This window comes from Parasteatoda tepidariorum, chromosome 9 (assembly GCF_043381705.1).
Source record: "Parasteatoda tepidariorum isolate YZ-2023 chromosome 9, CAS_Ptep_4.0, whole genome shotgun sequence".
NCBI lineage: Eukaryota > Metazoa > Arthropoda > Arachnida > Araneae > Theridiidae > Parasteatoda > Parasteatoda tepidariorum.
Window position 1 is genome coordinate 22,029,688 of NC_092212.1, and position 12,546 is coordinate 22,042,233.

At 34.3% G+C, this 12,546-nt stretch overlaps 1 protein-coding gene and 1 long non-coding RNA gene across 2 annotated transcripts in view; both read right to left on the bottom strand.

Moving 5' to 3' along the window:
• LOC122271366 (uncharacterized) overlaps window positions 1–3,718 on the bottom strand; it is a 25,050-nt gene extending 21,332 nt beyond the window's left edge. Inside the window, exon 1 of the mRNA XM_043052366.2 lies at window positions 3,377–3,718. The gene's annotated coding sequence lies outside the window, so the exon portion shown is untranslated. The remainder of the gene's footprint in view (window positions 1–3,376) is intronic.
• A 3,689-nt stretch (window positions 3,719–7,407) lies between these two features.
• On the bottom strand, window positions 7,408–11,659 carry LOC139426601 (uncharacterized). The gene is made up of 3 exons (XR_011637824.1): window positions 11,584–11,659; window positions 8,930–8,975; window positions 7,408–7,463 (listed from the first exon to the last, which is right to left on the bottom strand). It is a non-coding gene; the product is annotated as an uncharacterized lncRNA (long non-coding RNA).
• Window positions 11,660–12,546: the final 887 nt, after the last annotated feature.

Sequence of the window (12,546 nt, forward strand, 5' to 3'; positions counted from 1 at the left end):
GAATATTAGTGAAGCTGCTAGGGCTTTTAAACGTAATGAAAGAAAACGTGTTCGAAGAGCCCAAGAAAGTATTGAGGAATGTTATGGAAGACGTAGATTGCAGAGATCAAGTGCAATAATAACTGTTCAAGATTTAACAGTAGATGTCGAAGAGTATAATATTGGCTCAATGACGGAACAATGTAGTTATTGTAATGCTTACTTCTGGGTCAAAGAAAGAAATTCTTCTGGCAAATATACGAAATGCCAGACACGATGGAAAAATTAATTTGCCTACACTAATGGACATTCCCGAGTTGCTGCAAAAATTATTAAGTGATAATTCGATTGAGGCACGAAATTATCGAAATTCGCAAGTTTTTAGTCATGAACAACTTTATGTTAGCCTGTCAAGAGTTAAGTCATTTGACAGCCTTTCAGTAATTGCTCCAAGATGCCAAATCTATAATTGTGTTTTCAAAGATATTCTAAATGCTTAGTGTAAATTTTTTAGAGCTTTGCAGAAAAAAAATGTTTTTTGGAAAACATTTAATTGAAACTTCTATTGGCAGTAGGCAAGGGGAACTGCCAAAATCAAAACTCCCCGATTAGAAATGCAGCATGGCGACCTCCACGTGGTATTTCTCGGGTAATGCTAACAGCCATGCATTTTAATTTATTGTATGTAAAACATCCTTATTTTGTTCTAAAATGCTATGTACTTTATCATCATCAGCATTGGCACGACAACCCTTTGTGAGCCTGGGTCTTCCTCAAAGGCTTTTCCCATTCTGCCCTTCTCCCAGCAATTGTTTTCCAGTTCTTTACTTTTAGGATGGCAAAATCCTCATCCCACTCAATCCAATCCAATCCACATCTCTTTTTGGGCCTTCCTCTTGGCCTTTTATTGGAGGGGGTTGCATTAGAGACTCTTAATGCTGTTCGTTCTGGGCTCATTCTCACTACATGTCCGGCCCATCTCATTCTACTTAATTTAATAGATTTAATTATATCATCGCCATCAAAGATCCTATATGTTTCAAAATTATATCTTTTCCTCCAGTTGTCGTTATGTACTTTATCACAAATGTTAATTAATATAGAAATTGATTTCAATAATTCTGATCACCAAAAAATATTTCATTTGGTGATAAAACAAATTTTTGTGTCCATGAAAATGAAAGACTTTTTGAGGGTTATTATCTCACAAGGAATAGTTAGGGTTTAAAGTTTATATTTTTAAATAATACAATTTTTTTCTAAAACTTTCAGAATTTCTAGCATTAACTAATTTATTATACACATTTAGTTGAATTTAGGTGAGTAACTGCAATATTTGATAATTTAATTTGCTAATATGTTTCTCATTTAGCTAATGTTTTGATTATTTCACCATGTACATCTAAATAGCTACTATACTTTTTTAAAAGCAAATAAGAACATTGATAGAATTCTTCTACATAAGTACAATACTATGTCTTTGGTGATAAAATACTATGTCTTTGATGATAATATACCATGTCTTTGTGCTAGAACATTGTGTTCATTGGAGAGCGAGCGCAGCGAGCCATGGTTCACGGCGTGAACCACATAGGATTGCATAGCAATTCTTGGGGGTTGGCGAGCGTTAGCGAGCAGGGGGCGGAGCCTCCTAGTATTAGTATAATAGTAATGAAACATGATATACTCCAAAGAGATGATCTCAAGCATACTTTTTAAAGGGCCAAGATTGACAACCTATATCAGGATTAGGATATTTGAAACACTTAACTTTCTTAAAATTGACTGTAACATATACAGGATATTTCAGATTATTTTCTTTTATAACCGGTTTTATACAGCCAACTCGGTTTCAAACTCCCAATTTTATCATTGTTCATCTCTGCATTCTTGTAACTTTGAACCCTATGCAGAAGACAAGATAACCTGGATTAAGCATTAGGACAAACAATTCTTCGTGGAGGACTTTTTCGTAGAACCACATTTATGTTACAAGTTGAGGAAAGCTCCAAACAAAAGCCTCACACGATTTGCCCAACCACAAAGAAATTCTAACCCATGATTCGTCTTACACTGAGAATATTTTTACGTAAGAGTTGCAGTTGTTGCGAGACGGTTGAAGATTTTATGTCTATATCCACCATCGAATCAGAATTCGTACCCGAATCACCTTATTGGAGTCTAGAGCTCTATCACCTGAACCACTACGGTGTTAGCTTAGAACTACTGATTACAAATATGTTGGTTAGAAACATGTGAAGCAGCAAAAGTCATGTTTAAGTATATATATATAGCACAATAAATAAATAAATTCGGGCCCATCCTTGGTAACTAACAAATGAAACGAGCTGCAGTACTGCAGTAAGAACTCACTATAAAACAAGATCCCTAAACTTGCGCTTTCACCTCAATTTGATCTTCTGTTTTCATATTTTGTAATCTGGTAATCTTGTTACGAAAATATTTTCAATCATTCTTGAAAAATTTCCCGTTCATTTGAATTCGCTATCGGTTTTGAAACTTCGTTTTATGTTTTGTTCTGTTTTTTCTTTACATTTTATTTTCTGCTTTTACATGATATTTTTACTTAATGTCTATTCTATTTTCTTTTCAAAACTTTTTCTGAGGGTTCCTCGCATTTTTGTATTGATCTATTGTTTGCTTAAACATTTCTCATAAAAGAAAAATCAATAATCGAGCCTTCCTAATCCTGACATGGAAACCCGGGTCAGACACGAAATAGAAGTGAGCCCGTCTCTTTTTTAGAGTACGCTAAAAATACCAGTTTTACTTCGGACATTCTAAGCACATTTGACGGTTTGAAACCATTTTGTTAGTAAAACAGTTTTTCTTTGTTTTCCAAAATAATTATAAATGAATTAAAATTGTCAGTTTAAGTGTTTGGCATGCAGTTTTACTTTCGATACGATAAATTTACCTTACCTCAAATCATTTTGCGATTATTTTCAGCGCTTGTATTAACATCTTAAACATTAACATTATTTACTATATTAAACATTCTTCTCAGTGAACTGGATGACTAAATCTATAATTTAAGAATATCAGATCAAAACTAACTTGCCGAATAAATTAATCAGAAATCAGCACGTGTAAAAATTGAGAATAAAAATAAATTCAAATCTCATGTGGAATCCATATATTACAAGGCTAAAGCTGTAATTAAAATCTACTCTTAAACATTATGCTATACTAATGATTCATAATGATCGACAAAATGGTAACACGTGCTGGAAATTAAATTAAGATCGTAGGGTAGTGCAAAACGTGTGGAAAGCTCAATTCTCTAGAGTCAAAAAAGAAATTTAGAATAATCTAAAATCAAACAAATAATTAGAACAGAAAACATCAAGGACAATTGAAACAAAAGTATACTTACAAAAACTTTATTCTCTTGGCTATCTTAGGATCATCATAATTAGTTCAACATACAAATACTTATTAATTAACTGCAGCACAAAATAAATTGCCAGAGTATGTTCCTCCTGGCTATCATATAAATAAATTGCTAATAAAGCAAAAAATTAAAAAGTATAAACTTCGATGTAAAAGGATTACAGAGCATGGTTATATTTTTTAACGAGCACATGCATTAACAGATACTTCCATGCTCGCAAAAATGATACTCTCCGTAGTACACTCCAAAAAATATATAGCTTAGGGGCCGAAACCCCCTAGCCTCATCAAATCCAACAACCAACTCACAAAAATCCTGTTTCAATGCTCGCGATAAAGGTGAAATCAGCCTGNAAATTCATTAATTTTGAAACCCCTCCGTGTTTCAAGGGGGGCGGTATGTTTAATACTACAGTCCACAGATGGCGCTTTGCGCATCCTAATTAATTATTCATTGAGCTTGAGAAAATAAATAGTGTATGTGTATCGATTCCTGTGTGTGGAGTGTTTCGATGTATAATTCATTATTCTAAGTTCATCTCCGATTCCAGTAAATTGTGGCAAATTCTAACTGAATTGTGAGATATCTAAACGTTCCACCTTTAATTTTATAGTTCCAAGTCCATACAACAACCGAGTCACGTAAAAATTTATGAAACATTCTTTTTCCCGCTAATTGCTAAATCAGTGGTAACACGTGCTGGAAATTAAATTAAGATCGTAGGGTAGTGCAAAACGTGTGGAAAGCTCAATTCTCTAGAGTCAAAAAAGAAATTTAGAATAATCTAAAATCAAACAAATAATTAGAACAGAAAACATCAAGGACAATTGAAACAAAAGTATACTTACAAAAAACTTATTCTCTTGGCTATCTTAGGATCATCATAATTAGTTCAACATACAAATACTTATTAATTAACTGCAGCACAAAATAAATTGCCAGAGTATGTTCCTCCTGGCTATCATATAAATAAATTGCTAATAAAGCAAAAAATTAAAAAGTATAAACTTCGATGTAAAAGGATTACAGAGCATGGTTATATTTTTTAACGAGCACATGCATTAACAGATACTTCCATGCTCGCAAAAATGATACTCTCAGTAGTACACTCCAAAAAATATATAGCTTAGGGGCCGAAGCCCCCTAGCTTCATCAAATCCAACAACAAACTCACAAAAATCCTGTTTCAATGCTCGCGGTAAAGGTGAAATCAGCCTGATGTCACAATAAAAGAAAAGTCTTTATATTACGTCTTCGGCTTATTAGCCCGACACCATTTCGCCTCGTCTTTAGCGGAATTCCAAGACTCTCATTCCTTCATCTGATTGACTCCGTTACCGTTTCATTGTCTAATAAGAGATGATAGTAGGCCGAATGATAAGCACTCCTCAGACACTGCATTCGATGTTGTTCTGTTTACAAACTGGAACTAGAATGTCTTTACAATGTATGAGAAAAGATTTGTGAGTTTTTGTGCAGAGGTGCGATATTATTATTCGAAAGTGTTATCACAATAAATGTTAAATTCCTATTTAACAGTTTGCTCTTACTCATCTGCAATTATTTTAGGGTTTTAACATCGTGTAAATAAAAATTCGATTCGATTTTACTTTAAAATTGATACTCTATGAGATTATTACCTTCCCTTGCAATTTTTATTACGCAAATTTTTACAATTGATACATTTTCGTTAAAAAGTTATGAATGGCAACAAGATGGGGCAATGTAGCTTTAAACGTTTTTACACTTAAATATGATTTCAACATGTAAGACTTTCAAGGAAACGATAGATTCAGATTTTTATTCATACTAAAACATTAAGTCCCGCAGTGGACTGATCGTTAAGACACGGTTCCCAGCAGATCACCGAAGTCAAGCATCACTGGCTGCGGTCAGTGTGCGGGTGGGTGATCACTTGGATCAGTCTGCGTAGGGACCGAGGGTGTGTTGTATTGGTCCTCGTTAAACTGTGCTACCGTAAAGTGCTCGACTTCGCGCGCAGATCGTCGGGCTACCGAAGCGGGGGTGCCATCCCCTCCGCAGAGGATCAAAATTGTGATGGCATGTCTTCGGATCATCCTCCGGGATGCTTCCCAGACCGTCGCCAATAGCCCATTGCGCAGCTCTAGTGCGACGTAAATTAACAACAACAACTAAAACATTAAGGTCGCCGTGGCTCAGTGGAAAGTGCGCTTGCCGCTCAATAAGGTGATCCAGTTCCAAAAATCATCGATGACTTGTCGATACGAATTCTGCTTCCAGCTCGTTGTTGACTTAAAATATCCATATTTGGTGAAGAACAGATTTAATTCATTTATTCTATAAAAAAAGCTTGTTCCCATTCTGTAAATATTTGATTTAAGAACAGATTTACTTTGTTACTTTTACAGAAAAAAAACCTGTATTGGTATAGTAAAAAAGCACATTTCAACTACGTATTATCTTCGAAATTTTTAGGGACAAATCTTGCTCTTGTATTGTAAGAAATCGTTATGAATACATATTTACTTCGTAACTTTAAATGAGAAACTTGTTCTTGAGTGTTATAAAAAAATCTGTGAAACTACGGATTTAGTTTAACAGTTTTTGAAAAAACAATATAACTGCAAGCTTGACACCGTAAATTTTAATGTGATATTTTGTAGAAAACCGTGTAGCAAACTATTTGAAACTAATCAACTTACTTTCTGGCAGTTATGTGCAGATCGAAATTCAACTTTCTACGTGCTTGATGATCAAGAAAGGATTTGAAAAGTATAAATGTTTGCGATATACCTGTATTCTAGGAACTGACGTCACTTTTGATAAGATGAATTGATTGAATGTAATCGTCAGGGATATGTTATTATATCTGCAAAATATTTTGAGCTTTTAAAAAACAATTTTAAAGACAGATTTAATTTTTGATAAACAATGTCCTTTTTTATGATAATAGTACACAAAACTGCTTTATAGATATATGAAAGACCTATATTGATTTTTTCTGAACCCAATCAGAATTACAGTAAAAAAGGGCAACATTTTGAAGTGAAAGAATAAAAAAAGTTGTATAGTATTTATGTTACTAATATGATAATTTCTACTAGTCGCTACAACTTAAGCTTTAAAATTTCGCATTTATATATAATCCGATTAAATCAATGAATATTTATAACACAGAGTAATTCAAAATAAGTATATTGATTACAAACAGCTGTAACTATTTAATGAAAAATAATTTATCGATAAGCTTAACAAAGAGTGTGGGTGTAACCTTTTTTTGATGTAAAGAGCAGGCGCAGCGAAGTGAAATTCTGCGCATGCGCAGTTCATTATTTCATTTTTGTAAGACAGATTGGGCTACAAGTAGCGGATTGGGATATTTTAAGAACTCCTGAAATTATTTAAGTTTTAGTTTTGGATTCTTGAATTGCTTTGCAGCGGGGAGTTCAGAATCTCTCCCATATCTGCTTCAAATCATAGACTCGTGAAATCGCAAGGATATACAGGGGAAAATGTACGGTGAGTATGATGGGAAAATAAGCTTTATCTCCAACCATTATAAATCGTTTGTCTTCCGGAAAAAATCACGTGACCTATAATCTAAGTTGAAATTACTAGAAGTAGTTACTAACTAGAGTAGTTAGGTTGTTAATCCCTCGAAGAACAAGTACGGCAGTGAACTGATCGCTAAGACACGGTTCCCGGCCGATCACCGAAGTCAAGCATCACTGGCTGCGGTCAGCATGTGGGTGGGGAACCACTTAGATCAGTCTGTGTAGGGACCGAGGGTGTTCGGTATGGGTCCTCGTTAAACTGTTCTACCGTAAAGTGCTCAACTTCGAGTGCAGGTCGTCGGGCTACCGAAGTATGGGTGCATTCCCTATGCAGAGGATCAAAATTGTTATGGCATGTCTTAGGATCATCCTCAGGGATGTTTCTCAGACCATCGCCAATAGCCCATCGTGCAGCTCTAGTGCGACGTAAACGAACTACAACTACAACAACATTTAATTTATTAAAAAAAAGCTTACCTGCAATACGTTGATAGATCTTCAGTCTGGAGTGAGTCAGCTTTTGAGGAGTAACACTGAAACGGAGTAATTAAATTAAAGAAAAGATAATACCAGAAGAATAAGATAATTATGAATGTGAATTCATGAAGCTTTACGATACTTTGTCAATTATTTTACGTAATTAATTCAGTTTACTATGTTATTCAATCATAGCCCTTCCGATGTATGTTTTAGAATCTTTGTTAAGGCTGTTTTTCGAAGACTCCGTCGTAATATGAACTGAAGCTATTTTTATGGCTGCTGTGAGTTTGCAACTGTTACTCATTACTGCTAGGTCAAGTTTAGCCTGTCTAAAGCCAGCGCTGTTTACGCTTGTTTTGAAAAGGGAGCAAAACTTCAATGTGGAGAAAAGCCGCAATTTTGTGAACATGAAAAGCGTTTGAGATATAATTTTTTAATATTTAAAAACTTACTTCAATACTTCATTACATGGGCTCATAAAATTCTGCAAACTGAGTATAAAGCAGTGATTTTGATAATTTTCATCTAACTGGAAAAATATCGCCAAATTGGCGATTTTTAAAAAAAATTTAATGTCTTATAAAATATAAGTCATTTGTCTGTTCTAAAGCCCAAATAATTCTTCACGGAAAGATTTAATTTAAAATCATTGGGTTGATTCAAGTGAGGCACTTAAACTATGACTTTTTATTTTTCTTGGCGACAGAGCTTCGAAATACAGTGCTAATACAGAAATAAAAAATGTGCACTATAGTAGTCGTGAATTGACGTATAAGTATTTGCACTTTGATAATATCAGACAAAAATATTATTGAAGAAGGCAGTGTTGAAAAACATCGTCCATGGATAACATTTTGAACTATAATACTGTTTTTTTTTTTTTTTTTTTTTTTTTTTTTTTTTTTTTTTTTTTTTTTTCTTTTTTTTTTGCTTCTTATCAATAAAATTTATTGAATCGAATTGGATTGTAAGAAACTCCGTTTGCATTTCGATTTATTTTTATGTGTGCATATTTGTATAAGCGAACTTTCTAATAATTTCTAAATTTTTTCTTACTTTAGATTCTTTTTGTCATACTTTTATTTACACATAATTATTTTATACTATTATATGAAAGATTTTACAATAAACAGGCACAGTAATTATTAAAAAATTAGCAAAATGATTAGAAATTAGTAAAATTATTTTAAAATAAGCTAGCGTGCCTGACTGCGGAGCCACTGGTCGCGGGTTCGAATCCTGCTCAGGGCATCGATGTTTCTTTCTCTCTGTGTTCTATGTCCCACCTCCTTTGTGTGTGATTGTGTGAATCTGACCCGCCCTATAAACGGGCTAATGGTTGTGTGACGTGGGCGACGCTGCTCCACCACAGTGGCTTCGCCACAGGTGCCCGCTGGGTAACGAGAAGAGAGTAGCAGATCTGGTATTTCTGTGGCCAATGGGACAACTCCCAAGTGCCTACTATTAAAAAAAAAAATTTAAATAAGTAAAATCATAGTGTAAAAATTTAATACCATACCGTTATTTGACCTTTGTTTATTATCTCCACTTCATATGTTTTTTCACTGCAATTAATGAAAAAAAAATTATTCAAAATAAATGTGTTAATTTTGTTTTTGTGTTTTTATGCAATTCTGGCTTCTGAAAATTACTAAAAAGAAATCATTCAGCAATATTTCACGAAAAATGACTGACAAATAAAAACATTTTGTTATAAAAATAAAATATTTGTTACAATAGTGGTTAATTTGTTAGAGGCTGTGATAATAACGCGATAAAAAAATCCAGCATTACAAGTTTTTATCAAGCTAAATAGAGTGAATTCTTAGTAATAATCATTATAATAATAAAAGCAAATTCATTTGCCTTAGAATTAAAATGGAAGAAATTGGACATGTTTTGAGAAATTGAAGAAAACAGGACAGTTATGAAATAAGAAAAAAAGTAATAAAATGACTAATTCGAAGAAAATAAAAAGGAAGGAATATTACTTGATTCAAAAACTTCATTCGCTTAAATATACTTGTAAAAAAAATTTCATATTTATTTTTTAATCACTCTTGGCTATTGAAGTTTACTAAGTTTGTTTCTCACCATTATTTCCCATCTTTTATTTTATTTTTATAATTTTATAACCGTCGTTGAACAGCAGACCCAATTTTTGGATTTACGACTGTTGATGTTCAACTCCGTAGCCTTGTCATTTTGAACCCAATCCAGAACACAAGGGAACTCCTGGATCAAGCACCAGGAAAAAATTTGCCATCGTGGAGGACATCTGATGGAACTAACCCGCATTTGCGTTACATGGAGAGGAAGACCACGATAACCTTCCACGGTTAGCCTAACGGCAAGGGGACTTTTTTCTTTCCTTCCAGACGCGGATACGTACCTAGGTTAGTAAAACCCTTACCCGTATAATTCGCGTATGGCCAACTTCAACCCCGGGAACGCGCTTGATCAGTGGCAATTACTTAAAATTTCAAAAGAATGAAGGTTACAATTTTATAGTATATATAGTACTATTTTTGAAGCGAATGGAGTTTTTTAATCATGTAATATGCGTTATTGCTAACGAAAACTGAGGGAGATAAAAACTGAGGGGAGAAATCAAATCAGAACAGAATACATTTAATCTTTGGGTGGTAACATGAATGTTGTCTTAATTTGCACCTTTGACCACAGCAGTGCCCAATGGCTACCGCGATTCTTTTCATTTCCTCCATTAATTAATATTCTATTTTTTGCTGGAAACATACACATATAGTTTGTCTAAAGTATGAACTCTCCTAGCCATTCATCTGGGCCTATGGTGGTGACTGTGGTAACGAGATATAACTATTTCAAGTAGGGGTGTGGGGTCACTGTTTAGGACAGGGTATGGCTCGAGTCGGAGAGAGAATAGGAATTTTTTTCTTAAAATGTGTAATCCCTAGAGCAAAGAGACGCTACCCTCCCTGAAACATGTTATTTTTGTTTCTATAGCAGAAGACAGTCTCAGACTTTCTAGCGGGGGGAGTTCTTACCGTAGACAAACTACATTTAACCGGATCTCTTTTCATCAATAAGGTGGTTCCATCATGATGAGGAGCGTCGAACAAACAAGTTTTTCATTTTCAAATTCACTTTCGCTTCAATTTCCTTTATAATTATTGCGTCAGTGAACCTTGATCACATATTCATGATTATGCGATACTCCTTTCAGAACTCACAGTATTGTATTTAAAAAAAAACCTTTCTGACTCAACCGGCTGAAGATCTTAGGGACTCAATACGGTACTTGTGATTTGCCATCTCGATTGTACGTATCCATTCATCATGACCTCATCATTCGTATAATTTCGGAATACTCAAGTGAAAATTCTTGATGGTCACATCAAAAAATTTTGATGGTTTATGCTGGTTTCAGTTCATAATTTGATTGTCTCCATCATCCAACATTTTACATCATACGCTCATTGTTTTTAATATGCCAACAAGCTTCCCTCATGGAATGACGGAAAATGTTACTTTAATACTGTGATGGTTACCCATCAAGAGAAGTTTGATTCTCATGCACCAACAAACCGTGACGGTCTGATGGTTATGATTCTAACTATACATTTTCATCGTTTTTAACTGGAATTCTTGTTGGTTCTCAAGAATATACCATCAAAACAATTTTTTATACTGACCTATCATAAATCAGTCCGAATTCCTACAATGGGACGATGGTTGTTCATTTTCATTCCAGCATTTGATTTCTAAGAAATTATGATTAAAATCTCTGATGGTTTAACATGAACAAACCATCGAAACAAGTGGTTATTCTTATGTTGGACCATCAGACATCAGTCCGAATTCCTAGATTGGAGTGATGGTTACTTATGTTGGTTACCATCAACAATATATTGGTTCATGATGGAATTATTGATTTTTACCATCAAGATTATGCTGGTCCATTAATGGAAAACCATCAAAAATTTTGTCTTAGGTATGCAAGCTCGGGGAAGAGTTTCTTTCTTATTCTGTCGATCTTGAAGTGGTTAAAAGAAAATCCAATAATCTGTTAGTTTTAATATTCATTAAACAAATATAGCTTGCAAATATATCCAGTGACTTACGTTTTCAAACAATATGTAATTTCTTAAATAATTGATATAAAAATTATGATTGCTAATTAATAATACTTACAAACAAGGTTTTTTACCACACTGATTTCCACAACCTTCTTCAAACATTTCAGAATACCGATTCCTATCTATACAAAATATAAAATATCAGAATGCTTCAAAAATTTGTAGACTAAATATGCAGTGTATCTACCACTAAAAAAATATAATCCCAATTCACTAGTATGTAAGACATGTTAACTCAATTCTATGCTGGTGTACCTTTTCATAGATGAAGGTTGACATAGTCGATATCTATTCTATCCGCATTGGTGACCCGGACGTCCGACACGTGATGTGATCAAACACAACGATTTGAACAAAACTATTTCTATGGATTTTCCACTTAGATGAATTGACTTGCTACTTGTGACTGCCACATTATACACCGCCTCTCACTGTTGCTACTCAGTCTCGATCACACACAACGTGCAACGCATATACTTGACTGCTAAAGGCAGCACAGGAGTGACCACGGCAGTGAACTTAATACAGCTCTCACGATCAGCACTTAAAAAGTACGGTGATCTTAATACAGCTTTCTCGGCTTCTCACAAAACAGCAATGAACCAACTAGTGGCATCCGTTCATCGAATTCAGTCACAGGCATAATTCTGGTAGGGGAGTACTGTAGTGTATCTACCACTACAAAAATATGATTCCAATTCAAAGACATGTTAATTCGATTCTATGGTGAGGTACCTTTTAATTGATGAAGGTTGACATTACGGATATCTACTCGCTCCACACTATTCTGCTTCCACCATCATAAAAACGGGATGTCCGTATACTCTACCACACACATCTCAAAGTTCATGTATCCCACCATTAGAAACTAAGCTAACCATGAGAAACTTCATGAGATACTTTAATGTCCAGACATTTTAGATATGGCCATGCACCTGGATACACGCAATTACTATAGCACTGTATGGATTGGATGGCATTATGTGCACAACGTATAGCAACGAAGCATTAAAATTGC